The 24,846-nt window shown below is 41.6% G+C and overlaps 1 protein-coding gene across 2 annotated transcripts in view; it reads left to right on the top strand.

Moving 5' to 3' along the window:
* The window catches only part of LOC106063758 (uncharacterized), a 167,698-nt gene that overhangs the window by 124,765 nt on the left and 18,087 nt on the right, over positions 1 to 24,846 (top strand). The gene's annotated exons all lie outside the window — the stretch shown is intronic.

Genomic DNA, 24,846 nt, shown 5'->3' with positions numbered 1-24,846 from the left:
ACGTCCCGGCTGTGTCTGCGACAGACGTACCTGTGTCAGACGATACGATACTGTGTTTGTTTACACTCGTGTCGATGTATTCTCTTCATTCAACAGGCATCGGAGTCGCACGGTGTTCGCATTCAACTTGTGGACTATTGGAGTTACCCTGCAGTCTTTGTTAACCCTTTCGCCACTCTTAGCATTGTCTTAGTGTGCAGTTATAAAGGGAGATAATTTTACTTCCGCGATATAAAACAACAACCGATGGACAAGGGATTTCTCACATATTTCACATATTAAAGATTTGTGTTTAAAAACAAAACAACAAAATGAACACTGTTGGTAGCTTAGATGTTGACAAAGTTATTGTGACATAAAACAACAAAAGAGATAATACAAAGTTTCGTTGTTTATTCAGTGGCGGGCTAAGAGGATGGTTCTCCGGGCGGTTCGCCCTAGGTTCTAGATCATCTTCAGGTGTAGGTATTAATAGACCAATTTTTTTTTTTTTTAATGAATCACACATATCTTGATCAAGGAAGCATGCCTCTAAAACACCTTCCTTTTTCCTCACACCGCCCCTGATTTTCTTGGGTGTAATTAACATTAAAACAATAAACACGTTTCCCCTTTGGGTCACCTCATTTATTTGACATTTTGCACTTTAACATGCACGGCCATTCTGATTTAAAGCATAAAATAGTTCTGCGAAGATTTTTTTTTAAATTGTAAGTATCATCAATGAACTCGTGCATCTTATCCACACGCAACGTATCAATATCATGATACACATTGTTGTGATGCTTGACGGGCGTATCATTCTAGTCGTTATGGTGTTACCTTTTCGCTAATACTAATGTAACGCATACTGGGAGGGGGCAACGTTTGCTGATTCCCATTTACCCTCTAATTCACAGAGTGTTGCCTTTTTTTATATTATTTTTATTATTTTTTAACACTTTTGTTCATATGATGTTTTTGTGCGTGACATATGTCGAGCGCTACTTTAAAAACTTTGTGTTGTTATTGTCGTTGTCATGGTTACGTGCGTTACTAAATATAGCGCCAGTGTGACATGGGTTATGATGTGACGTCTACTGCATGCTAGGGTGCACGTGTCACGCTGTGACACGGAGTGTGACATTACAGCTTTATTTACTGCCAGTCACAACATCGGATGCACTCTGCAGCCGGAGACTTCATCGTCGCTTTGCGCCTAAATATACACAAGTCAACTTTTTTTTTGCTAGGAACTCTAAATGCATTTTACATAGTGGTGGGAAATTTGTAGAAGAAAAATACTTTTTTGTGTGTTGTTTTTAACGAACGCAAATATTAACAATAATAATGAGATTTTACATGTATCATACACAGTGAGATTTGATAAGTCTTTAAATCATTTAGTCGGTTAATCAAGCTAACTGCTTATTCGGATTAGAATCCTAAAGTGCTGAAGGCGTCGTCGTCGTAAGACATAAGGACATGGAAATCTTCCCAAACCCTCTCCCCCCCCCCGAAAAAAAATCCTGGCTACGCCCATGGCCGTGTATTCGAACCAGCCTAAATAGTAGCGCACCGATCAGTGGCGTAGCAATGTACTCGTGAGTCCGAATCAAGCATGTAAAAAGTTGAGTTCATTTGTTAACTAGTTAATGAAGGCGAAAGTGAAAGAGAGTTGAAATGAGACTAGAAGAAAAACAAAGCAAGTCATCTGGTATGGATCAGCCAGACATCCTTTACCACGCTCAACTCAGTCACCACGTTTTATGACATAGAGGGCATAGTTTTATGGCCCCTCATTGTTTGTAATCCTCCTTCAAAGAAATCAATGATTATTTTTTTCAGTGGCCCTTCTGGGCTCCTGGTAGTCGTGGGCCATGACGAAAGGAGCGCCTTCGTGCTAAGGTTGTAACGCCACTGTTTCCAATGTGGCTTGATTACTTGTGACCAACTTTATTGTGTCTCTGCATTCGACTCTATATGCTTTACATTTATGTAACTTAGAATCCTGTTCTCTGATCTACTCTCTAGAGATATCTGGGTATTTTATAAATAACAATGCAGCTGTTAAGGACGCTCACTGTCTCTATACCGCTTTCTATTCCCCCGTCAGTCTAAAAATTCTTCATTAGAGCCCCTTGAGAGAAGACAGCAATGATTTTATATTTTTCATTAATGACTTCCTATCCTAGCAGTGTCAGAGAAGGAATTATACTTGATCTAGAGTGTGATAATCATGAGAACGTTTCTTATTAGACGCTGGTAGGCTGACTACATTTAGTGATGTTTCCCCTTTACGATACTCGCCATTGATTAGCAATTTACTTCTAATTGATATATTTATATAATTCGTCCATCGTGGTTCGATGTGCTTTGCACTGGGGTTCTATGCCTCATCATATGGCTGGTGAGACCTATGTGAGCCCGGAATGTTCTAATTGATAATTATTATATTAAGAATAGGTAAAGAACGTCTCATCAACGACAACCATTTATAGCATTGTTTATATATTCCCAAGATCTCTCTGTACTGTTCACACGCTACTACTTTGTATTTAGGCTATGAATAACTTTTAAACTATAGTCCTTTAATATTTGATGTCTGAAACCGTTTCCTTGCGTAAACAAACCGATGCACACACACATACAGGCAGAGATTTAAGGAAATAATTTCTATGACAAGGTCAAGTTGGGAAATTAACTGCATTAGAGGATCTCAAATTGTGAAAACTTGAAGGCTATTCTGATCGGGGAGTCAGGGACAACTGGTTAGGTTTGCTCTTTGGGAAGTGATCAGAATGTAAAAAGAAACAAAAAAAAAAAAAAAATTTCCTACGCTTTTTAATAATACTGACAACAAAATACCCTCTATCTCTCAAACTCACCTTATCTCTAACTCTTCCTGTAACTATCTCCCTCCCTCTCTCCCTCTCTTTCTCTCTCATACTCTCCCTCCTTTTCTAACTTGTCTTCTCTTTTTCCTCTCTCTTTCTATCATTCGCTATCAGCCTCTCTCTCTCTCTCTCTCTCTCTTACTCCCCCACTCTCTCTAACGTTCTGATGCTCTCTTTCCCCCTCTATCATTTGCTATCAGTATGTCGCTCTCTCTCTCTTCCACCCTCCCTCTCTCTCCCTAGTGATACTTTACAGTGTGATGTCAACGGGAATAATGACAAAGATAGACATATTGGAGAATCACGATATAGACTATATATCGAATTGACCATTCCCCTACTACCGATTTCAAAACCAGAATACCTCGTACTACTACCTAGTATAGTTTCTTTCTATGACTAAAACATCCATAGAGTTATACGTATATTATTTCCTACTTTTGGCACATCAAGCAAAAGACTTCAGGGATCCGCCGCTGTCAATCCTCTTCTTAATGACTGCATTCGGTTTGATCTGAAATCTGAGATACTGGGCTGACTTAAGTCAACAACCTGACTGCACTGTTTTGAGGAAAGCAACGATAAGAGAGCCTACGCACGCACGCACGCACGAACTGCTAACACAAAGCTTTGAAAGATTTTAAGATAGATAAAGGAATGGTAATCGAAAATCAAAAGCTATCGATCTCTCCACAACAAACTAACACAAAATTTGAACCTAGAATCCCACTTTGACACCTGGGTTATATAGCATCTGGAGATCACGTGGGTTGGCTCATATCCATCTGTATACACACATTTCTGTTCTTTGGATACACAATGTAAATAAAAATTTAACTCACTGACAATGTCTTCTTAATAGGTGAATATTAAGGTTTTGTATTGGCTGTTCCATATGCAAGGACAAACATATGCAATGACTGTATTTCCAAGTACTATATGTGAAATGGAAATGCATAAGCCTCAAAATCTTAAAAGGAACGCAATGTCGTAATTATCAGCAACAATAGAAAAATATTAGAAAATTTTTTTATTTTTTTTTTAATTCTCATTTTCGGGAGTCCCTGGGTCCGTTTGGGTGCTTCACTTAAACTCTGGAAAGCAAAGGTGGATGTTCTTTGTGCCACGTGACACCATGGTAACCCCGTAGGGCACGGAAACAAACGAGATTGACATGACGTGTCACTAGGTCATAGCTACGTATTCTTGTTTACCTTTAGGGATCGGGTGGTTGAGGTGATACGCTCTCGACTGAAGATCCGAAGGTTGGAGGCTAAGTCCTGCTTCAAGTTGATATGAACTCTAGTTCACTTGGCTCCAACTAGAGGTGCGGGTAAAGGCTGTTAGTCTATCGTGCTAGCAGCACAATACCATAGTTACTGCTAGCTTTTAGACAGGTTAGACACACACATACAGTTTCTCAGGTCCCTTGGCTTTGTGTCATCTCTCTCTCTCTTTCTCTGTATCTCCTCTCTGTATCTTCTCTCTATGTCTTCCCCTCCCCCCCCCCCATCTCTCTGTCTCTCGCTCCAGACCTGACTACAATATGTACTGTCCTACTTTTGTTTTCACGTAAGGCTGAATGCTTAAAGTTAAAGTATCTTAAGTAGCTCTCTCTCTCTCTCTCTCTTCCTTCATTTTCCCTTCTTCCTGATTCTCTTTCCCTGCCTCTTGCTTACTCTCTCTTTTCCTTCTCTCTCTATCCTTACTCCTTCTCTCTCTATCCCTTACTCCTCCTTTACACCCATCATTCCTTCTTTTCCTTCTGATATATCCATATCGTTGTCCGGTTTTTATCATGTCCACATCGTGTATTTATCATGTCCATATCGTTGTCCAGTATTTATCATGTCCATTTCGTTGTCCAGTATTTATCATGTCCATATCGTTGTCCAGTATTTATCATGTCCATTTCGTTGTCCAGTATTTATCATGTCCATTTCGTTGTCCAGTATTTATTATGTCTCCGTTCATCAATTTTGTTTTGTCTTGGATCTTTTTGAAATGGTTCATTTTTTATTTGTATAGGTTACTTCACTCTTTTCATAACTATTTCTCTGTGGCTCCAGTATTTAAAAAATGGCCCCCGTTGAGAACCCCTGGCCCATACATTATATTATAGCTTGACTATTGTTACATTGTAAAGTAAAGAAAAAAATGTGCAAGATAGCCTCCATTAAAAAAAAATTTGTAATGTCTGTCTTCAAAACGAGGTTATGTAGCTGAAAAAAGATATTAAAGTCTCAACAGCTGGTCCATCCTGTTACTAAGTCTTTTTTTTTTTGTCTTTTTTTGAAGTAACGTCTGTATTATATAAGATAAGTTATCTAAGTAATAGATTCCGTCTACTAATTGTTTGGTTTCTGTTGAGAAAACATGGTGTATAACCCTAAAGAACAATTATTAAATTTTCGAAAGCATTCTCGATCTTAATGTAGATACACTTTCACCTTTTTGCTTAACTTGTAAAAGAAGTATTTATTTTCTAACTATGTCGGCACTATCACCTCATAGTAGCCAAAGAACGGGGTGCGCGCCGAGTGTTTCTAAAAGGTAAAGCTGTCAACACGTTCTATTAACATTTCTTCATTGCTGTGAAGTGTGGTCGATGTAGTGTGCGCCCTTCCTCTCACCCACGCAGTTCACCTATCGTCAGCGTGCATTAAGGCGTAACTCCGAGGGGGGTGAAGCAGTTCCCCTCTTTATACATTTACAATGAATGTTATCGGAGCCCTGTCGCTGAATAACTAGGACTCGATAAAAAGTTTGAGTGACTCGCGATTGGCATTTGCCCGCCATCCCCCCCCCCCCCTCCTGTTTACTATAAATGCTTCAATCTCCCTCCCCCAATTATCTGAGGTTATCTTTCCCTGTCTGGTGAGTAGGCTGTCATACGAGAAATGTCACACGGGATTTCATTAGCATGTCACATGATCTTAAGGTTTAAAATGTGTCGTGGTTGGTGAGGGGGTCGATCTCTAGATCAGTATTAGCAGCCTTACCTATACACTTTGTTGGTTGACTTTTACGACACTCATCTACTGCCTAACACGCCAAGCATTTGGCCAGAACTGATACACGTGTAAAAGTTCTCCTTTTAGGCCTTGCGATCTATAGGGCAGATGATGTAAAGGGCATCTGTTTCTGTGGCCACGGTTAACGAGGGTGTCATGTGGCCAGCACAACTACCAACCGCCTTTACTTTTCCCCAACTAGAGTCCCCTAAACCCTGGAGTCAGGTGGGGTCGCCTAAGGATCCCGAAATTTAAAATCACTGTCTTCATCAGGATTCGAAACCGGGACCCTCGGTTCGGAAGCCAAGCGCCTGACCGCTAAGCCACCGCGCCTCCTGATACACGTGTAGAAGAACTATATTTAGAGTTACACGACTGATACTGAAAGCGTTAATACTATTAGACTAGTGTCAGGGAAGCAACGAAAGCCAGCATAGAGACCTAACACGAGATTAACATCGATCTAATAACATAAGACTTTGACTACATTACGTACACTGTTATCTAAAGCTCACTCCATCTTCAAACTCTGCTTCGGTCAGTTTTGTGAATGCGCATCATTTCAAGAGATGGAGAGCTCACACACTCAAGTAATTCATAAAATACACAATTCACTTCAACAGCCCTTATTTAACAGAAGAGTAAACTCTTACCACGCATCTCTTCTGATCACAGATCGCCAACTTCGTATTACCGTCACACCTCCACGGAGGATAATGTTAAACTGTATCAGTGAATGCGCAGCTGCTACATCTGGATATAACAGCCCACGTCAACCCACACCTCGCGCCGCTACTGCAGTTTGGAACGGAGATGCTTCTAGCCTACTGCCAATACCACCATTCTGCTAGACAGATGACTCGGGAATAAAACGATCGCACCGCTAGTCATTGACAACGCGAGAAGTCATGTGGATCTCTATCAGACATAGAGAAAAGTTCTTGCCCCTCCTCGGCCTCGTTCTGAGCAAGTATCTCCAGTACATTCAAAGTGATCATTCTTCACATCCTAAGCATGAGCTGGTTGTCGTTCTTTGGCACTGCGCCAGGATCACGATTTGTTAAAAGAAAGCCATTCAATGTGATGAACTGTTAAAGATGAGGTACCTATTTGATCCTCACTAGGTGCAAAATGTCACTTACACTTCTGCTTAACGTCAACTCTGACTTCGCATTTATTTCTCGAGTTCACCCACCCTATTGTATTCTGATAAAATAACATCTATCGAATTTTCTTCAAATATTTTATAAAGACTATTATTTTTTCATCCTTGGCTTGTGCATCAAATATTAACTGTATCGACCACTTGTAAAAGAGGACTGGTGACTGATCGTTGTTCTGGTCACACGATACCCCCTTTACCTTTAGCCACATATATAGGTGTATTGTACATAGTAGGGTTAGAAGCCCCATGGATTTAATAATGAGAAACTTGATCACATTTTATAGAATGAATGAAATGCCACGATATTTCGTTTCGTGGTTATCATGGCATGACGCGTTAGAACACTGTACTGAGTACAACTTGGGAACCACTGTTTCAATAGTTTTAAACAAGAAAGCATGCATTCTGCTATATGCCGACACACACACATACATGCATACATACGCTTAGTGCAAGTGCACACATAGACAGACACACACACAGACATACATGCATACATACGCTTAGTGCAAATATTCACAGCCACATAGATCTCTTGTCTCCTAGCGGGAGAGGTCAGCGTCGCTAAGTCGGACTCTCCTGTGCCGCCTTGATGGATGGTTTCTTTCGAAGAGGTTCCAGGGACGTTTCCCAATCACACACATGCTACTTCCAGAATCCACAGGGACAGACCCGACTGGCCACAGGCCGTCACACGCTAAGGGTTGAAAATGACAGTCGCTCTGTCTTCGTCGTGACTTGCTGAGGGCATTCTCCCTTTTGGGTGAGGAAGCGATTCTCAATACGCTGATCTAAGTATCCCCCCACCCCCCCCCCCCCCCCCGCTATCATTCGTCCTGGGCCTCCCTCCTAGCACTCGAATCGTCTACGTCAAGATGCACACATAGTGTCCTTTCACACTTCACATTACCAAGTTGTGTCAACTCGCGCACAAGTTCGTGAGAACCAGTCCTGTCAGAGGCGGAGAGCACGTCTCCTCCCCCCCCCCCCACCCGACTATAACAGCTCGTGCACGCATGACGTCGAAATAAACATGGCGACACCAATTCTTTTAGTAGTTTTAGCAAAAGGTAATTTTGATTCCTCTTGGGCATGAAAGCTTCCATAAGTTGTAGTTTGTCTATTTTTTTTAACGATTTAATGCAGTATTTTTTTTTTTTTGGTTTATTCAGATTATACTTTCACTTTCAATAACACACTAGACAAACGGGTTAACGCATCTACGTTGAGCAGTCAAGGTTATAGAGAAGTTGTTATAGTTCATCATCATTTACACTGTACTATTACATTGTTTTTTGTTTTTTTTTAAAAGGAAACCTCAGAATTTGCGCTATTCAGTTTTAGCTTTATCATCATAGGAATCCTTGGGCCTTAGGCTTCTTTTCTTTGCCTCTTTTTGGGCTTTATGTAGTTTGTCTTTGTCTATATTATGTTTTCCCATACTTGATATTTAAAATTTCGATTATAAAAGAATTGGAGACCTTGTTTTAAAAATGGTATATGACGTGTTTCATATTTGAAATCAAAAGAGTTATTCCATAAGGTCATATTGGAGAGTTTGCAGGTATTTTTTTGTTATTTTCAGCACGATACAGACCAACGTGATTCTTGCTTTTAGTGTTTGAGATTCCTGCGGGACAGACAGAGGGACATACAGCACAACACCAGCAGTGTCCACTCCCTACATTTGAAGTTTTAAGTTAAAACAAAAACAAAATAAACGTCATGCTAGGATGTAATACTGTCTGGTTAAGCCAAGTAGAAGGGACATATTTGGATGAATACTTTACCATAGTATGAGATAGACGTGGGCTTGTAATAATCGCGCGACTATAATACTTCCAGTATCTTTGTGACCTGCCTTTTCGTATGCGCCCTGGATGTTCATTACCATGGTCCCGGCTTCGAGCCCCATCCCCCACCCCAAACGTCTTGCTGGGGGCTAGAATGTAGTACTGTTCAGTTCTGAAGGCACATTCGAAACGAGTCAAACGAAACAAATGAAATTTAAAAAAAAAAGTGATATTCATGTAATTTTGTATCTGTCTTCTTGTCTTAATCCAATACGTCTATGACCTGTCTCCTTTCTCTCCTCGTAGCCAAGACGGACATGTTTCTATTTATTGCTCTTATATGACGTTTGTTTTTCCTATCATTTAGTTCCTTTATTACTTTAAAGTTCCCTCTCTCTCTCTCTCTCTCTCTCTCTCTCTCTCTCTCTCTCTCTCTCTGGTCGACGTAAAAACAACAACCTACTAACAACTCGGACTCCGCCAGGTATGAACCCGTCACGTGACTAAATCAACTCAACCTCCTGGCATGGGTGTGTCTCCTGTTTATGACGTGGACTACAGTGTGCCTGATGTGCCAGGGACCAACGTCTGCTGCTGTCACCTTGACAAATGCATTTTTTTTTTAAAACAGAACTAATTAGTTTCTTTGTTTGAAAAAAAAAAATCGCTTCAAAAATCTGCGACAGTCTTATTGCTGCAGGTAAAGCCGAGGGCATTAAGTAGTCCTAAATATCAGAGCGGTCAAATTAAAACATTTTGTTTCTTGACCCCCCCCCCCCTCCCCAACCCTACCACCCTCTTAAAAGAAAAAGCATAATTTATAATGCTGCCATTTTTGTTGACAGAACTGGGTCACTAGACATCAATATCGTCTGCAACCATCATCTCAGTCTCAGAGGGAAACTGTTCACTCAGTGACTATGCACTTTAACCTAACCTTTTTATAGTACTCTTAGTCATCGTTTTCATTAAACCCACTGACCAGGCCACACAGTACCCTTGTAAACTTTTGAATTGGAAATAAGGTTAAAAGTTCTCCACTTTTTTTGTTTCGGCGGCGCGTCACATTAGTTTATTTTTTTGTGCGGTCTTATCTTTGTCGTCTGCTCGTAAAGTTACACTGATATGTGTGTATCGATTCCAGCTAATCGAAGTAATCGAAGAGCCCGTGTACTAGCTTACTAGTGGGTAGGCTACTCCAGCGGGATTAAAGAGTAAGACGGAAGAGGGGGTAGCTAGAGGGTGTGGGGCGCTGGGTGTGTGGGGCGCTGGGAGTGTAGTAATGATGGCCCGTAATGTGACAGGTAGCTCTAACATTAAGCCAGATTTACGGGGTAGAGTTTGAGCCTGTCCGATCTCCCTCCCACCCACTCGCATCCTCCCGAGCCCCCCCCCCCCCCCAAGCCTGCATGACCTCCCTTGTCGTTCTTCTCGCTCTCCCCCCCCCCCCCCCTTCCTCCCATCACATCCTGGTACAAGAGACGTGATTGATGGCATGGTCCTGACAGGACTATAGACACCCAGTGCTGGACTCTGGAGGCACCGGGCCGGGGGATGGGCTGGAGGACAAGTGAGTGAGAGAGAATGAGCAGATGGGGAAAAAGTTCCAGAAATGGAAGTACAGCGCTGCAGCCTTTGGTACACGTGTGTGTGGAGAGTCATGTGGTTATTGGAGGGGGGGGGGGGTGACGAGGCCGGGTCAAACAACGTTGTTTTACAAATACTTAAGTCAGCTTTATTGTGAGAGCGTGTGTGTGCTTTTTGTCTTTAAAAGTCTTAAAAAACAACCTCCCATCCCCAGTGGCGTTGTTGGGGGGGGGGAGGAGGGGGGAGAATTGGACCCCCCACTGGGCTCCCACTTGAGAGGGGCCCCAAATGAGTGTTTTTTTTTACATTAAAAATTAAATATTACGCAAAATGCAGGGGCCCTCATAAAGGTCAAGCCCGCCCCCCCCCCAAAAAAAAAAAAACTATGGACAATTCCTAGCTACGCCCCTGCATCAACCCCTCTACACTAAGTTATTACAGATGTAATGTATTAGCAATGCGAAGTGCAACACGGTGCTGATTAACCAGTGTATCCCTTTTTTATTTTATTTACATCAATGCTATCCATCTGTTGCTATACAGTGATTTAAGTGGCATGTACACCAACCAATGAAAAGTTTATCCTGCACTCACACGTTTTTTTTCCGGCTCCTTAAAACTTCCAGTCATAATGATTCGATTTTGATGAACACTAATAAAGCGTCTGTACCTACATTATTTATATGTAGACCATAGGCGGAAAGTCGTTGTGCTGGTTGCACGGTACTCTCGTCATTAAAACAATCTTTTCATCCGTTTCATGGATCCCAGGCCCTAAAAACGGGAACTTAACGGTTTGTTTTTTACATGAAAACAATTTATTGGCTTCCCCCTCACTTTCACACAAAGGTTTGGATTGTTATGAATCTCACATTTGTGTGTGGGTGTGTATTAGTGTAGGCCCTATTAGTTATTACCATAACACACACACACTATAGAATCACTTTATGACACCGGGCACTTATGAATGGTGTCATTAATCATATATTTTTATACTAAACCGATTTCAGTGAATAAAAAAATATATAAACAATTTCTGTAATGAATTAGCATAACATTGGAATTAGTAATTGGATATATAATTATGTTGTAATGGTCAAGAGTACTGGACACGTACTTACTGCAGTTGGACAGTTGGGTGTGAATTATTTTAAATCTTTGGACATTTTCTCTATTCTTTTTATCCGTTTTTTAAATCTTTTTTTTTTTTTTTAATGCTTGGAAACTCCCCCCTCTCCCCTTTTGGGGGGGGGGGGGTATAATAGATGGGGCGCAGATGTTTTGATCAGGGGCGATGACAGAAGGGGGAAAACTAGGCTCTCGTTGAGGAAGGCAGAAAGAGAAGTTAGAGTTAACCTGAACTAATTTGTTCCCATTTGTAGGGTTAGCATTTTATATCTCTTTGAGGGCGGAGGGGGAGATAATCCACTCTTCCCTATCTCTGTCTATCTCCCTCCCCCCACCCCTCTTGCAGCTAATTACATGTGAGAAGTTTATAATCTCCAGCTCATAAAAAGAAAATACGAATGTCAAGGGCATAAAACATACATGTCACACATGCTTTATTATAGGTTGAAACCTGCTTACGTCCCGCCTGTCTTCTACCATGAAAAAAACACAAAATAATTACGTGGTTACGTATTCACGCCTCGACCTTATTAATTGCCGTGGGGCGTGAAGAGAGAGAGAGAGAGTGAGAGAGAGGGGCATGCATCACGATAAAAGGTGTCTAGTCCTGAAACTTTCGGGGAGGCTGAAAGTGATGCCCCACTAGATATCTCAGCCAAACCTTTTTTTTTTTAAATTCAATGTAGAAGAGTATCCTAGCATTGGAACTAAGATGTTACAGAAAGATCCTAGCATTGGAACTAAGATGCTACAGAAAAGATCCTAGCATTGGAACTAAGATGTTACAGAAAGATCCTAGCATTGGAACTAAGATGTTACAGAAAAAGATCCTAGCATTGGAACTAAGATGCTGCAGAAAAGATCCTAGCATTGGAACTAAGATGTTACAGAAAGATCCTAGCATTGGAACTAAGATGCTACAGAAAGATCCTAGCATTGGAACTAAGATGTTACAGAAAGATCCTAGCATTGGAACTAAGATGCTACAGAAAGATCCTAGCATTGGAACTAAGATGCTACAGAAAGATCCTAGCATTGAAACTAAGATGCTACAGAAAGATCCTAGCATTGGAACTAAGATGCTACAGAAAGATCCTAGCATTGGAACTAAGATGCTACAGAAAGATCCTAGCATTGGAACTAAGATGCTACAGAAAGATCCTAGGTATTACTTACAAAGACCGCATTACGAATGAAGAGATTACAAACAGGATTAATACAGCAATAGGACCCCCACGATGACCTGCTAACCATTGTCAGAAAACGTAAACTCAAACTCTATGGCCGTATCACAAGGTACTCAAGGCTCGCGAAAACCTTCCTTCAGGGGACAGTACCAGGAAGAGAAGAGGAAGACAGGGGAGCGATGGTAAGACAACATCAAATAATGGACACGCCTGTCAGTGAATGAAATTCTAACTAAGGTAACGGACAGAGAGGAATGGAGAAAGATGGATGACAGATCTTATGTGGTGCCTCAACGGTTCAACAGTCTAAGGCAGCGGTTCTCAAACTTTTAAGCTCGGCGACCCCTTTTTTACAATCCCCCACTCTGCCGCGACAGCAATAGAAGAAAACAATCCATATTTTCGAAGGTCTTAGGCGACCCCTGGCAAATCGTCAATCGACCCCCAAGAGGTTCGCGACCCACAGGCTGAGAACCCCTGGTCTAAGTGATAGGTGAAGACGAATTAATGAATTTCAAAACGATACCTTCATATTTAGGCATTACGCCCTCTCTGATTCTTCGTAGATGAAGTCGACTAGTATCTAATCATCAAATATTTTTATTCATCAATTGTCTAATGTTCCAGATTGGAATCATCAAGTGTTTTAACCATCTGTTGACTCATTATCTAGTGTTCAATCATCTATTCTCATCGAATCTAATTATCTAGCCAGTCTTACTCTCTCAGAATCTAAGCATCTAGTCAGGTCTAATCGTTCTTTATCTAGTCACCTAGATTCTAGTCCTCTATTCAGTCCTGGTCACTCAGTATCTAATCACATTGGAGAGAAGTGACTTTTAAAAAGACTCACACCAAATAACAAAGGCCCAAAATAAAAATATCCCCCCCTTTTTTTCCCCCCTATCAAACTTAAATCGTGGCGTCTTATTAATGTATCATGTCTTTATGATGGAGCTGGGGAGAGGGGGGGGGAATAATGAAACTGGGAGGGAGCGCACGGTGGCGTGCTAGGAAGAAGCTCCTGTCAGGGCGGTAAGCTTCTATTGTCATCCTCCTGATTGTTTCTCGTGGAGGCAAAGACTTGACACGTTTGTCTTGTGACATGATCATAACAGTGTCATCTTTGTAATTGTGCAGGTCTTAACAGCCCCCCCCCCCCCCCCCCCCCGCGCTCCTAACTTCTTGTCCCTAACCTCTCCCACCCTCCGATGCTATACTTGCACATTTTTTCCGTCACCCCCCGCATCACATATTTACATTCCTTCATTATTTATTCTATTTTTTTTTCCCGTACATTTTCCTTTTAGTTTTCAACTTTTGTGTTAAATATTGAGGGCAGTGAGGAGGGGGAAATAAAAACTGGGGGGGGGGGGGCGGGTGGCAGGATATTATGTGCTGATTTTTATAAGGATATGTAAGGGGCGGGCTCGCATACTTGATTTTTCATTGGTTGGTGTGATCTCCTGGGCCCGCTTCCTTTGTGGATATAAGTGTTAAACCCAAATCCATCACTTTCTAGACATGAGCGGAATATTCCCAAATATTAGTTTGTGTGTGTTGGTGGTTTAAGTTAAGGAAGAGGAGGCTGCTGAGTTGTTGGGGGGGGGGGGTGCTTTGTGATTTTTGGGTGAAAATGACCTTATCCCTACCATCGTCATGTTTGTTTCGAAGGGGCACTACATTATTCTGACAGTCGGTGTTGTCTTCGGAATCGTACACATTGGCTTCTTCTGGTGGCTTGGCTTTAAATTAGGCCATCTTGAAGGAAAGGAAGCGTTGATTGTTAAAGCGCTTGGCTTTCGAACGGAAGGTACCGGGTTCGAATCCTGGTAGAGACTGGGATTTTTAATTTCGGGATCTTTGGGCGCCTCTGCGTCCACCCAGCTCTAATAGGTACCTGACATTAGTTGGGGAAAAGTAAAGGCGGTTGGTCGTTGTGCTGGCCACAGAAACAGATTTGATTAAAACCTACCTTAGTTCAGTAATTCACCCAGAACAATTGAACAATTTAGCACTTATGTCTATTGAATCTCCTATAAGCAGAGACATTAAGTATGACAAATGTCTAACAGACTTTGCTAAGATTATATTATTAATAGTATTGAATGTTTTGAAAAAATGAGAAATACAACAATTGTCTTGTGAAGTTATGTTTTGACTTGCTTCCTATGCATGTTGTATAATAATTGTCAATATAATGATCGAATTAATAGTAATAGTTTTTTGTAAAAGATTTAGAAGAGGGGCCTCGCAAGCATCCTTTAATTGGGCCCCGCTGTTCGTAAGGCCGGCCCTGACAGCTACATCTCGTGTTCACATTTGGGACTGCGTGGATGTATCTGTAGTGTGTACAAGAAATGCAAGAGGCCAGGCCGGGCTATTCTCACTGGACCTGGTTACTTCTTTAGTGTGTACAAGAAGTGCAAGAGGCCAGGCCGGGCTATTCTCACTGGACCTGGTCACTTCTGTAGGAGTGTAGTGTAAGAACACGTTTTGGACAAAGTTTGGCAAGTCAAATGTAAGGACAACTAGTCACTGTACCAGACTGGCTCATGTGAGAATCCCTGTGGAACCCCCCCCCCCCCAAAAAAAAAAGGGGGGGGGGGACAGTTTGTGGCAGAGAACGTCTGCCTTGTTTGTTAGGGCGAGTGATGTCCTCTTGCCCGCCTCCTCCCCCCTTCTCTCACATCCACTGATACGTCACGTCATCGAACCTGTATCTCGTTTCTCCTCTCCCCCCCCCCTCCTTTTTTTTTCTTCCGCCTTTTCTTTTCCTTCTTTTTGGGATAAAAAGGGGTGATAACGCGACGTTTGGCCAACTATTTACGGCCCTTGTCTGCCAGACTACAAAAGATTTATGATAATTTTCCTGTCATAAGAAAATCCTGATATTTTCCCCCCTAAAACCCTGTCATAAGTCAACCATCGTTCTTTCTCTTAAATAGGTTTTACTTTGTCTTTTTTCTTTAATACTAAACTTGTTTTTTTTTTAAGATATTTTTTTTTGTTTACTAAGGATAGAGAAGTTACACTGTCATTTTTTTATATTTCGATTCTTTTAAATATGAGTCACCGATGAACATCTATTAAAAGCTTTATCAAACATATGTTTGTTTTGTACTTCGAATGTCTCCTGCACTTTGCATCTTAAGATATTTTTTTTTCCTTCTGGGCATGGTGGAGTTAAATAACTCTTTTCTAGCCATGCAAGCTCAGTAATTAGCTGTAGTCATACAACATGGTGAAAGTATTTTCGAAATAGTTTCAACCCATTGAAAATTTGTCTGAAATTGTTTCAACCAATTGAAAACGCTTCTGAAATAGTTTCAACCAATCGAAAACGTTTCTGAAATAGTTTCAACCAATTGAAAACGTTTCTGAAATAGTTTCAACCAATTGAAAACGCTTCTGAAATAGTTTCAACCAATCGAAAACGTTTCTGAAATAGTTTCAACCAATTGAAAACGCTTCTGAAATAGTTTCAACCCATTGAAAATTTGTCTGAAATTGTTTCAACCAATTGAAAACGCTTCTGAAATAGTTTCAACCAATTGAAAACGCTTCTGAAATAGTTTCAACCAATCGAAAACGTTTCTGAAATAGTTTCAACCAATTGAAAACGCTTCTGAAATAGTTTCAACCAATCGAAAACGTTTCTGAAATAGTTTCAACCAATTGAAAACGTTTCTGAAATAGTTTCAACCAATCGAAAACGTTTCTGAAATAGTTTCAACCAATCGAAAACGCTTCTGAAATAGTTTCAACCAATTGAAAACGCTTCTGAAATAGTTTCAACCAATCGAAAACGTTTCTGAAATAGTTTCAACCAATTGAAAACGTTTCTGAAATAGTTTCAACCAATCGAAAACGTTTCTGAAATAGTTTCAACCAATCGAAAACGCTTCTGAAATAGTTTCAACCAATTGAAAACGCTTCTGAAATAGTTTCAACCAATCGAAAACGTTTCTGAAATAGTTTCAACCAATTGAAAACGTTTCTGAAATAGTTTCAACCAATCGAAAACGTTTCTGAAATAGTTTCAACTCACTGGAAATTTTTTCGAAGAATTTCCCGTTTCCACTTCGCCCATGCAATCCGTTCAGCTTCCTTGTGATCAGTGAATACTATAATGGATACATTGATTTTTTAAGGTGACCCACACCCCCACACATGACTGTATTGAGAAGATAACACTATCTAACTCTGGGCTGAAACCGGACAGTTTTTTTGTGTTGCCAAGAAGGAACTCTAAAACGTGGAAAAAAAGTTCTAGTCTAAATTCGAATCTCGCTACACACATGGTGGAGGTAAAGCGCTTGTGTCCCGGGTTCGAATCGTTGTGAAGACTGGGATTTTATATTTCGGGATCCTCTGAGTCCACTCAGCTCTAATGTGTACCTGTCATTAGTTGGTGTAAAGTAAAGGCTGTTGGTCGTTGTGCTGGCCACATGACACCCTCGTTAACCGTAGGCTACAGAAACAGATGACCTTTACATCATCTGCCCCATAGATCGCAAGGTCTGAAATGACGTGTCGGTAAATGCCTCTCTAGGGATACCCATGCTAGCAGGTGTCCAGGCTTCCCTGTCTCTGTACGCTACGGATTCCAAGTCTGATGACGCTTTTTACTGTCTTTAACCTTCAGATAACGTCCTCGCATGTCTCAGTAGTGAAGTAACTTGCTTTGGGGTCGAATTGTTTTATGAAGACAATGTCCCGTCTTTACAATAATCGATTCTGCCTCATTCGAATAGAGAGTTTGATGCCTCGTATACTGTTTTGAGCTGCTAAATATGTGGTACCATGCCGAATGTATTCTCCTGAACCATGCAGTGCTATAAAGGTTATGCCTGTACTAGAACTCAAAGCTGTGGACTTGTTGATTTGGATTTAGAAATCCTTGTCCAACTAAGATTCACTGAGAGTCTTGTACGTCTCTAGACTTCAGTCTCCTTGTGTCTTTCTTGATAACGTTCCGGGATATCTGAGAGTGCTGGACAACTGTGTAGAAGTACTTGATTCACGGAAGATAATGCTGGAAATGGTGGCGTGGTCGGTTCTTTGTCTCCATAGAAGATGGGTGTCCAGAAAGACATCTCCTGGTATTTAGGCTAGCGTTGTTTCAGGTTAGTCCCCTCTAAAAGGAGACCCAAAATTTGTTGCCTCTAAATTAACGACTTCGGACTTTAGTGCGTGTCCAGTACAGTCATAGCCCTCCCCCCCCCCTATTTTTAAAAAAAAGTTCCTATGACGTCATCGGACTAAAGAAAAGTCTGATGGCGTAACAAAAAAGTAATGGTGGCATCCCGTGTGGACGTGACGGAGGGTACATATTGGGGGGGGGGCGGTTGTGGGGGGGTTGGCTGTGTACATCAAATAAGATGTATGCCTCCTGAGAATGGGTGAGTCTAAGAGGAAGCGGGAGAGGGGGGGGGGGTGGAAGCAGTACCACTAGTAGTGTACACTCTCACGTCACCGGACGAAATGCTACGTTTTCCAGGGCTGACAGACGGATGGGCCTGTCACTTGGTTACCATAGAAACCTGAGACCCTGTCACTCCGTGTCGTCCATCATGCTTATCACCAGTTGTAACTCACTTGGCCCCGCCCATCCGCCTTGCCAGGGAACCGGGGTGGGGGGAGAGCCATCCATCACACACTCACTCGCACGCAATGTCTAGTCGCGTTCACACACACGCACACACACACGCGCACACCATCACACAAAGTCACAAACACGCTTTTCTGGACAATTTCATTGTGGCGCCCCTCCCTCTCTTTGTGTTTTCTTTGTATGTTAGAGAATAACAAAATACAACAAAAATAACTCGATCAACACTTTTTATTCACAAATCCACCGACCCCCCCCCTACCCCCCCCCGTTTTCCGCTTTACTCTTACACGGCAGAGATCAATTCCACCCCCTCCCCGTCCTCTCATTATTCATCTAATTCACTGTATGCCCCACTGCCTCCCATCTACTACCTTCATACCATTCTCTCCCTCCTCCTCCCCATTTGTCCTGGACTGCTTAGTTTGTACACTTGCTTCAGTCCGTACTATAAGCTCACCCTTTCTCTATGGTCAAAACATGGTAAAAACCTAGTTTCCAGAAACGCAGAATTTGAGGAATTAATTTTGTGACAACTTTTCATTATCATTCTTCACCCTTTTTTTTTTCAGACCTTGCGATTTATGGGGCAGATGATGTTATGGTCATCTGTTTCTTTGACCTACGGTTTTTGAGCAGGTGTCATGTGGCCAGCACAACGACCAACCGCCTTTACTTTCCCCAACTAAAGTCAGGTACCCATTAGAGTTGGGTGGGCTCAGGGCATAATGGAGTTGAAGAATTTTAGGCGCCCTAAAATGCCGAAATTCAAAATCCCAGTCTTCACCGAGATTGGAACCCAAGACTTAAGGTTCAAAAGCCAAGCTAAACCACTCAGCTACCCTCACTACCCCCTTTCATTATCATATTGAGCTAAAAGTTTGCACATAAACTCGTCTCGCGTGACAACACGTTGATTAAAACTCCAGAGAGATCACTTCATCATCAATTATTGAATTAAGCATTATTCATTTTTTAAGTAGAAATTTTAAGAAGCCTTAGCGAAAGGATTGTTATAACAACACTAGTTTAAAAATATAACAATAGTAGTTCAATAGCAAATGCTCAAATATAGTACTCAGTAATACGAACACTTTTGTTTGTTTGCTTACATCCTTAGAATCGACCAGATTCGACTTCCTCTATCTTGAGTCCGTCTCTGTCCTGTGTCTCATGGTGCACAATCTCGCTGCTCATAAGAGTGCGCAATGCAGGGTCATAATTATAAGATTATGGTGTCTATACAAAAAAAAAAACCGAATGTGTTTATCTTGTGAAAATTTGCTTTTGACTTGAGAACAGAGCGTTCGTACAATTCTTTTTGATATAGAAATCTTAATTGTATGTGTTTCTCATCATCTTTCATGGGTCTTTCATTTATTTGGTGTAGCGGGCTCAGACAAGGAAAAAAACGCTATTAGTTTCAGTGTGTCTGACCGTCTGTCAGTTTTAGATTTTATAAAACTAGAAAACATGTTATATATATAACGTGGAATAGGAAGGTGATAAAGGGAGTCATTTTGAAAAAAAAAAAAAAGGTTTTGTAAGAGTGTTTTTTATTTGGGAGTAGGTTGGGGGGGGGTGAGATGGAAGATGGTCGGTTGGACAAAGCGTTTCTACCCTTGACTACCCCCCCCCTCTCCCAATACCCCATCAAGACGAGGTGACTTAGATTGATACCCAGTCAAGGACGAGCAGCCATTTCAGGATGAGTTATGTACATTAGCTGCTACAGTCAGTGGGTGATGTCCGTTAGATTTTTAGAAGGAACACATCCTTGCTATCACCTTCCCCCTCTCTCTCTCTCTCTCTCTCTCTCTCTCTCCCTCTCTCTCTCCCCTCTCTCTCTCTCTCTCTCTCTCTGTGCCTAGGGTCCCTCCCTCCCCCACCCATGGCACAGCTCATACACCCCTCGTTCGCACGCTCTGCCCCATTAATATTAATTAACCGTGATTAATATCATTTAGTGGCGATGGGCTAAGAGGGCGCTGGTGAACGATACGCCATAGACAAAGAAAGCCCAGACTGGATAGTGTGTGTGTGAAAGGTGGGGGGAGGGGGTGTTGGGTCGAGGAGGGTTGTGTTCATGATTGGGTTCAGGAGAGGCGGATATTGTTGTGGTAAATAATTTAGGCGCCCTGGCCCCGATTATGTCCAATTAGCGATGTATGACGTTAAGGATAGAGCGTGAAATTAATGCTGCTGATTGCCAACAAAATAAGGGTCACGTGTTCACCTACAGACATAGTCGATCAATAATGCTGCAGGTCTACACCATCGCCTCGCGGGCCCTTAGGCTCCAGATCGGATCCTCGGACACTTACTGTCTTCATTGGGTTTAATCCATTTTTGTTATGTTATTCAGAGTTACACCCCTCTTTATAAAGTTAGTTTTAGATGACTTTGTCACTATAATAAAAAGAACTGGAGTCGCGTTGGCTGAGCGGTAAAGCGCTTGACTTCCGTACCGAGAGGTCCCGGTTTCGAATCCTTGTGAAGGCTGTGATTTTTAATTTCGGGATTTTTTGGGGGGCCTCTGGGTCCACCCTGCTCTAATGGGTACTTGACATTAGTTGGTGAAAAGTAAAAGCGGTTGGTCGTTGTTCTGGCCACATGACACCCTCGTTAACAGTGGGCCACAGAATCCGATTACCTTTACATCATCTGCCCTATAAATGGCAAGAACTATTTCCTCTGACAAGCACTGCCAAAAGAGTTTGTATATTTCAAATCGGAGGAATATTTTATCTAAAGTTTGTGTTTTGATTTTAAAAAAAAAGAGTGATCCAAAACAGGCATGCTTAGTTATTGAATATTAGATGGCTTTGACATATGACAGATGGCATTGACACATGACAGCTATATTTGTCAATTAAAGTCTAAAAACGAAATGCCTTGCGTGACGTTCACTCTATTGACCCATCTAATCTTTCTCCGTCAGTTTCGGTCGACCTGGGGGGTTGGGGGGAGTATCCAAATGTTTCCAATGATAAGCTAGATCCGGAAAAAGGGAATAACCTCTCGGAACAGAAATGGCCTTGGTTGAAGACTTTGTAAAGAGGTAGATCTATTTTTAGTTTGAAAAAGCACTAATGCATACATAGTTCTTAACCCTTAAAAAAACGTGTGTGGCAGTTTAGACTATAAACATCAGAGTTGTAATTCCATTTTGCTCAGCACTTTAAGGGCTAAAGATAAGCAAACGTCTCTTTTGTTTTGGAAATGTATAGATCTATGGCAGGTCCTAAAACAGTGAGGAAGGGGATCCAAGTTATGTCCAAGGGGAGTCAATGTGTTTTTTCAAGCGATAAGTACAATTCTGCTCGACTTTCTCGTCCCAGAACGGCCGAATTTCTACCAGTTGTAATAACTACAACTTTCTGTAGAATTTTGTCTCACCAACAAAATAGGGGCCGCTAAGACGTTTCGCTGAAGACGAAGATGAACGTACGACCATAACGTCCATTACGGACGTAAATTAAGTAAAGCTCCCCCCCCCCCCTTTTTCAGACCTTGCGATCAACGGCTAAATATAGTCGAATGTCCTTAGCGTCTAGTATTGGCCATCTCCTCCCCTCCTCCTCTTTCTTTATTTGAACGAATATGCTCTCGACTAGAGTGAACAGTGCGTTACAGACGCCAAGAGAATTCATTGCTGTAACTCACAATGCATTGAATATAATCTTGAGGGCGCTTGAGTAGCTTACAGCGCTTTCCTCGACCTGGCTCAAAAGGGGGAATGGTAAGTCGAGAGTTAATGTTTTCGTCTTGGGATCAGGGGCGTGTCGCGGGTTTAAGTTACAAAAACACTTGCAAAGAAAAAAAATTAAATTAATCATTTTCTTATCTTATCTTATATAATACAGACGTTACTTCAAAAAAAAAAAGATGATTACGTCCTACGCGTCATGCATTTAGTCATGCATATTAACCAATGACCTAAATTCTGCTAAGTCACTGGTTTTCCTGGCTAGCTCAGGCAACCCATTTCATGCTCTAAAAGCACTAGGGAAGAAGGGGCATTTGTAAAAATTTGTCCTAGCATATGGGACGAGGAATGTGCCATTATCTTAGTTTCTTTAATGATACTATAACGCTGAATATTAAACACACAAACACACACAATAAACCCCGAACTTTATGACGTCATTAGGCAGGCTCTACACCGGAGCAAAATATTTTAATTTGTAACACTTTGCTGCCTTGCGAGATTGTTAAGAGCGAGCACTACTTCGTGCACTCCCGGCGCAAACGTCAAGGAAGATGTCCAGTGTGGGGGGGGGGGGGGGGAGTATTGTACTGACTGTCAGGAGTTACTGTTACTGTCTAGCAGTTGACGTTTTAATGTCACACACCTGACGAACTCGTTTGCCCTATGTCAAGCTCTCTCCCGACAACCCCCCCCCCAACCCATAACAAGAAAGAAAATCTCCGAACTACGGCAACTGAGTGTCAAGATGTATTTTAATACTTGGCGCCAATGTGGTCAGAAGAGTTGACAGAAGGAGAGATCCTGAAAGGGGGGGGGGGGCGGAGAATGGCGCTATGCTCTGATTATTAAAGCGGAAGAATAGAGCTAGTGTTTCATTCTTAATAAAAAAAAAAGCTAGTCCAGCCTTGGTAATAGTAAGTCACTGACCATTGCACGGGAACTAATGGTCAGCACCTGACCCCACCCCCTTTCTTTTTCTCTTTCGAGATTCCGTCTTGGGCTATAGCTTTTAAACGAAACTCTTTTTTTATTTTTTTTAGCAACACCGCCCTCGGTCCTACGGTGACGTACGCGCCTTCCTTTCTCACGAGCCTCTTTCCCTGACGTCAGTCGTGGGAAACAATGCCGGGGCGTACATTTGACATCCTGTTGACATATGTTGACATCTCAATGCACATATGTCACCTTTTAATTGCCCTGTATTAGCATTGATGTTAGAATGAGCCCGAGGGGAGGGGAATTGCCGCAACTGTACGAGAAGGGGGGGGGAATCTTAGGCTATATTAAAAAAAAAAAAAAGATGACAGTTGTCTGTGTGTGTGTGTGTGTGTGTGTGCGCGCTGAACCTGGTGTTTCGCGAATGTCACATTTCATATCGTGAGCTACTGGCAGTAAGCTCCGTCCCTATCACAAAGAACTGTCATAGGGAACACTTTTTTTTTTTTTCAAAACATTTCCTCCAGAATTCTGTGTTGACCAGAATGAGGGGCTGTTGTCATGTCTTTATAGATATATGTCTGGTTAAAAAACAACAACTTGTAACATGAATTCTGTTTTGACTTTGATCGTGCGCCTTGGTCTTCGTATTGTCACCACGGTTCTCCGGCCGCTTGACCGTCAGGTTTTGGCTAGCAGGTGATGGTCTTTATTTGTTAGGAACGTCCTAAACTCATTTCATGACATCTTCAAACGGAATGATTTAGACATGTGTTTAGGGTGCATTCTTTTTGTAAGCTGAAACTGGGATTGCGCAAGATACTGTGACCTAACTCAGTAAAGGTTTCTATGATTCTGAAACTAGCATTTATAATTGTAGTTGTCCACTTTTGTAGTTCCCCACTTTTTAGAAAGTATTTTTGTAACTGTTGTTAGCTGTGAATTAGCCAAACATGTCTTTGTAGAGCAGAGGTCCTTAAACATTTCTGACCTCTTAATGTAGTCAAAACTTGCCCACGGGAACTTCTTTACAATGACCCGTAATGTAGAATATAAGATATCCTTGATTAAACATTGGTTTAATACTGCCCCCCTTCCCTCAAGAGCACCCAATTATAGGACAAACTGTATAGAGAACCTGATCTGGAAACCTCTGTTCAGTTCATCTCAGACACAATTCAACTTGTTAATGACAACGCAGCAGAAGTTGGCCATGAAGATTTCAAACGTTGGTTCATTGACATGGCTAAGATGGTCTTAAAACAAAAACTAAGATTTTGAAGGCAGATATTGATGAATTTTTAATTTCATCTTTAACGGACATTCGATACACATTGGTTGGAGACAATTAACATCGGTTGAACTTTGAGACATTTCACTAGCGGTATTTTGTCAGACGGTAGTTTCAACATTAGCAAGAGGGCGTGTAACAAGCTAGCGCGTGCATGCGCGCGCTCGCACCCTTGGACACAAAGACTTAACATTATATTTGATAGCCTCAAAGCTTTTTAATCAAATGATTTGACCTTAAACCACGATCTGATGGATGAGTTTGTCAGAGAGTGTAGTGAGAGAAAGTTACGAGATGGTTAGCTCGGTGAGAACAGAGAGAGGGGTGTGCCTTACTAAAGACAGCTTTAAGCCCTCAGAAGAATGCATTGCCTAGACTGGAGCTTTGTACTTTGAAAAATAAAAATGACGCTAGAAGCGGACGTAAAATTAATCGAAAGTGAAAAAAAAACAACAAAAAAACGTTCCCAAAAATAGTAGGATTAAGTAGTTTAAAGATGAATTGTTTGGTAGTTTGCAGAAAGAATGGAACACAGGAACGGGG

Source organism: Biomphalaria glabrata, chromosome 7, assembly GCF_947242115.1.
Source record: "Biomphalaria glabrata chromosome 7, xgBioGlab47.1, whole genome shotgun sequence".
Lineage (NCBI taxonomy): Eukaryota > Metazoa > Mollusca > Gastropoda > Planorbidae > Biomphalaria > Biomphalaria glabrata.
Note: the sequence above shows the minus strand (reverse complement) of the source record. Positions and strands in the feature narration are given on the sequence as shown.